Source organism: Aotus nancymaae, unplaced genomic scaffold (assembly GCF_030222135.1).
Source record: "Aotus nancymaae isolate 86718 unplaced genomic scaffold, 86718_ANA_hifiasm-v0.15.2.pri h1tg000040l, whole genome shotgun sequence".
In the NCBI taxonomy this organism is placed as follows: Eukaryota; Metazoa; Chordata; class Mammalia; order Primates; family Aotidae; genus Aotus; species Aotus nancymaae.
This window is the reverse complement of record NW_026988454.1, coordinates 54,886,532-54,891,758: the sequence shown is the minus strand read 5'-3', so window position 1 is coordinate 54,891,758 and position 5,227 is coordinate 54,886,532. Positions and strand designations below refer to the sequence as shown.

At 35.4% G+C, this 5,227-nt stretch overlaps 1 non-coding gene across 1 annotated transcript; it reads left to right on the top strand.

The window, feature by feature from the left end:
- Positions 1-1,858: 1,858 nt before the first annotated feature.
- On the top strand, positions 1,859-1,960 carry LOC135268595 (small nucleolar RNA U13). Its single transcript, XR_010336899.1, has one exon. It is a non-coding gene; the product is annotated as a small nucleolar RNA U13 (small nucleolar RNA).
- The last annotated feature ends 3,267 nt before the right edge of the window (positions 1,961-5,227 follow it).

Here is a 5,227-nt window from a genome sequence, read left to right as displayed (position 1 = left end):
ATCCTTCTAATCCGTTTTCTATAATAAGATGAAAAATAGATTTTATTTCTTCATCAGTAAATAAAAACCAATGAGTATTGTTGAATTAGATGAGCTCTTTGCTTTCAGTTAAAAAAACACTAGATCAGTAATTGTCAAATACTTAATTAAATGTTTTTATACCTTGCACGTTAGAGTTAGACTAAAGATAGCCATTTGTTTTTGTCTGGAGGCTTATTTCATAATAGGGATTCATAACAGAATAATCGACTTACACATTTAAAATCTATTTCTTAGGATATAAAAGTTAACTTTTTTTTCTAGGAGTTTATAGTTATATCTTCACTTTAAAGACATATTGTTGGTCATGTCTATGATTCATTTGAGACTGTCTTTGGTTAGGAATGAAAACCCCAAACCTCAAACATTTTCCCATGGGAAAATGCCATCTGCTTTAGAGCGATTTACTTTATGATGTGGATTCCAAACTGCATTTTATTCATCTGCTTACATCTAAACACACTGAAAAGCTCACCCGCAAGCAGAATTCTCATGAAAGATTCTATGGGAAAGAATAGAGAAAACAACTTAGCAGCAGTCTCCAATAGTGAGAGAAAAACAGAAGAAAACAAGTAGTAGAGAAAGACAAAAAGCATCTGAGAGCAAAGGAGAGTATAGTTAGAGAAAGAATTCAGGGGAAGGCAGGCAAGTTAATAGGTAAAAGAAGGAAAATATTTTAAGGAAACAACTTATTTTTCATCAGACTCAGTTTATGCTACTTTTTGAAAACTACCTATCCACGAACTTTTCCACTTTAAAAATAATCTCTATTTATTCTTCATGATCATCTTTTCTTACTCACCCCACTTTGTTTTATGGCACCCTATACACATCAGTGTAGGCATATACCACAGAAAAAGGAAAGAAATGAGGAAAAAGGAAAAGGAGCAAAAACTGTATGTGGGACTCTGTGCAAAATGTCATACTAATACGTGTATTATCTGCATGTTATTATATCACAGATGTGGAAAAAGAAATTTAAACCAAAGATTGAAAAAATGCTAACTAGTTGGATTGATAAGGAATGACTCATAAAACTCATGGAGATTTATAGGGCATCATTGATTTTTAAATTTTCGTGGTAATTTCAACATTTTACAGGCATTGGCATGTTTGAAAATAATGGCATGTAGCTAGAACCAAGCTTATTTGTATGTGGAGGGTTACTATTAATATACACACAATTTCTGTTTAATCAGAAAGTCTGCCAATAGCAAAATACTCTATTAAATAGCTGTCTCAAATATGCCCAGATGGATTGAGCACCATACATTGTCCTTTATTCTCATTAGTCTGTTTTATCTGCTTAACTAAAGACCATTGTATTTCCACTTTTTTTATTTCTTTCTTTTTCCTGAGGATAATCCCCATCATCTCCTCCTTTGCTATAATCACATTTCTTCTCTTTACACCATCACTGAAATACTATAGCATGAGAGCTTCATGAAAAGATTAGCACATGAAATATGGTACGCTGACATATTATATTCACACAATGCCTGTTTTGAGGTTTTGGACAGAAGGTTTGGTCAATGCCATATGCTCAGAATGTTCCTATTCTTGGACTATGAATGTTATCTCTGAGGGTGTAATCAGAGTCTAAACTGTGTGAGCAGGTTCCTATTACCTCTTGATCACTGTCATTATGGCGCTGTGTTTTATTTCCAGATCTGGGCATCTTTCCTTAGGCTACCACAGAACATGGAAATTGTACATAATGTACACTCATCTCTTCCATTATGCCTAGCAAAGGGTTCTGGCCTGTCATGGGGATTTAAAATAACAGAAAACCTCACAGGCTTATAAAACTCAGTTGTTGATCCTTTTGCAATTTGTGTGTGATGATTGGGTATTTGCGCTCATGTGTGAGATGTGCTGGCCTCCAACCTTGTTACCACGTTGGCACATTACCCATCTGATGTAAAAAAAAAAAAAAAAAAAACCAACCAATCAACCAATCAATCAAAAACCAAACCAAACCAAACCAAAGAAAAAAACTTCAGTTGTTAAATCATCTTCTCTTCTTCCCTAAAGTTATTGTGCTGGAACCTTATAGAGGAAACATGGATTGGCTTCAGTCTGGGGTTGTTTTTTGAACATGGAGGTATTCTGTCTTTCACATTCTTCTGGGAAAAGTCCCAGTCACCAATTGGGAAGAAAGTCACAAGTCTGTAAGGTCCACTACATATTGCCCACTCAGGGAGGGGCACATGGATGGGTTGGGGGTTGCTGAGACCAAAGGAAGAGGATAACAACAGGCTAAATGTTTTCTTTTCCCCATCCCCAACCACAGGCCAACAGTTTTTCATAGAGAAGTCATTTCATATCATAATGTACCAACTTTAAAGATTTTGTGACATATTTTTAAACTCCTCTGAGAATAATATACAATATATTTCTGGTGCCTTAGAGTTTACTGTGTACACTTTCACATATATTGCCTTATTTGATCTTCACAAGAACCCTGTGAGTGATCTCTTATTCCCCTTTGTGGGGAAGAAACAAATGTTGAGAAACTGTGATGTTCTCAAGGCTAGACAGTAAATCAATGCATTTTCATTGGCACCCATTTTGTGTCAGGCGTGATGCTAGTCAGTAAGGACTGAGCCAGGATGGGGACTAAGGTTTTAGAATTCCCAGTCTCCTGGCTGGCCGGTCCCGTGGTGCTTTCCTTCGCTATGAGAATAGCTGATAGAACTCTGCATTTGCTTCTAGGCGCATTTATTTTCTCCTAGGTAAAATGTCCTCTTCTTCCCTATTGAAACACATTTGCAGTCAAAGCTACTTTTATTCCTGTGTCATTTCACCTATTAGAATGTTAACTCCCTGAGGACGAGAGTCACTTCTGCTCTTTGTTGTTGTTGTATTTTGTCATCTTATAGCTGTCACGGTGCAGTTTTGTTCCGATAAATTGTGTAACACAAAATCCCTGTGATATATAAAGCTCCACATATATAATTAGTCTATAGGTAACTATAAACTAAATCATGATATTTTTGAGGTAAGGTGATGAAAATTAGCTCCTCCATGAAAAAGGAACTTCTCCTTTTCCATGCATTTAGTTATTTTAAAATGATTGACATTAAGTTGTGAAATTAGGTAGAAGTTATAATAGAGTTATCACAATATGTAGGGGAAATATAATCCTAGTCACAAAAATATAGTTAAATTATTTTGAATATTCAGGTTTATAGTTTGACATTGTGTGTGTCTGTATGTGTGCATAAAGGAAAAGAATATAAAGCTAATTACATCCAGAAATGGAAGAAATGGCAACTAGAGACTGGGAGGTTGCAGCATTTTTCCATCCAAAACAATCTCAATTCCAACAATGAATCTTTATGAAAGAGTTTAGTTTTCTGAGTGAACTGATGCACTCACTTTTCCTTTTCATTTTTCTTTCCAAATTGTGCAGCTGAAAAGCATCGTCAGTGGAAACACCCTGTTAAGTCAGTGATTTATATACCCCCATCTATTAGTTTTTGTCTTAAGGTTCTATTTTAACTATTATCTCTTTGAGAGAATAAACATGACATTCTAAATATAGTCCTCAAATTTTTATATATTCACACTCAGTGCAAAACATTTATGAGTTATATGTAATTAATGTACCCAAAAAGATTGAAAAATGTTCATGGGTTTCTTGTTGACACTTATCCTAGCCTATGATATACTGTAAGAACCAGGAAACTGGATTCTAGAGCATCCACCAACAGAATTTAAGCTTTAAGAGGCCTAAAATGAAAGCTGTGTGTGTTTGTGTGTGTGTTTGTGTGTGTGTGTGTGTGTGTGTGTGTATGTTGAGATGAAAGGCTAGAAAGGGATGGAGATGAGGAAGCAGAAGAAAAGTCATTATATAAAAGTTCATTTTTAATAATAACATTATTTAAGAAATATTGAAAATAAAATTTGAATATTCCACTGCAATTAAAATGAATAAACAAACTGTATATTAAGATGGATAGATTAGGTAAAAAAAAATATTGAATAAAAAATAGCCCTGGGAAACATAGCGAGATTTTGTCTCCACAAACAATGAAAAAAGTTAGCCGGGTGCCTGGAGTCCCAGCCACTTAGGAAGCCGAGGCTTGAGCCTGGGAGGCTGAGGCTGCCATGAGCCGTGATTGTGCCCTACACTTCAGCCTGGGCAGCAGAGTGAGATCGTGTTTCAAAAAAAAAAAATCTAAGTTGCACAAAAATATTTAACAATGTCACGCCTGTAATCCCAGCACTTTGGGAGGCCGAGGCGGGTGGGTCACGAGGTCAAGAGATCGAGACCATCCTGGTCAACATGGTGAAACCCCGTCTCTACTAAAAATACAAAAAATTAGCTGGGCATGGTGGCGCGTGCCTATAATCTCAGCTACTCAGGAGACTGAGGCAGGAGAATTGCCTGAACCCAGGAGGCGGAGGTTGAGGTGAGCTGAGATCGCGCCATTGCACTCCAGCCTGGATAGCAAGAGCAAAACTCCGTCTCAAAAAAAAAAAAAAAAAAAAAAAAAAATTTAACAATGACAACTTTTATGTAAAATAAAAAATAATACAAAATATAATATGTGAATTAGTATATGTATATGGTATGATTATTTTTTGAAACATACATACATTGAATTTTGGTTAATAAATTTCTATGGAGAGGTAGGGTGGAGAATGTAACTGGAGAAAGATGAATTTAATTTTAATATTTTATTTCCTTTAAAGAAGAAAATATAAGAACCAAATATGGTAGACTATTAATAGTCCAATGGGTGCTGTTTGTTCTATTATTTCCTATTTCACTATATACACATTTTCCAAATTAACAAGAAAAAGTAAATTTTAGACTTTAAAACCATTTGTATATTGAGAAAATCTAGAGTTATGGCAATTTGGAAGTTTCAGATGTATATCATAAAAAGAAGTGATTGAGCTGTTGAGCAGGTTCTATCAGTCTGATTCTTAGTTTCCTCATCCGTTAAGTAGAAGATACTGTCACTTAAACAGAAACTATATATATCACTAGTAACTCTCCACATATAAATCAGTTTTGTCTTTCTTTCCTTCCTTCCTTCCTTCCTCCCTTCCTTCCTTCCTTCCTTCCCTCCCTCCTTCCCTCCTTCCTTCCTTCCTTCTTTTCTTCCTTTTCTATTTTTTCATTTATTAGGGAGATAATTGTTTTACTTGTTTCTCGGCCACTCTCAATGGAAAT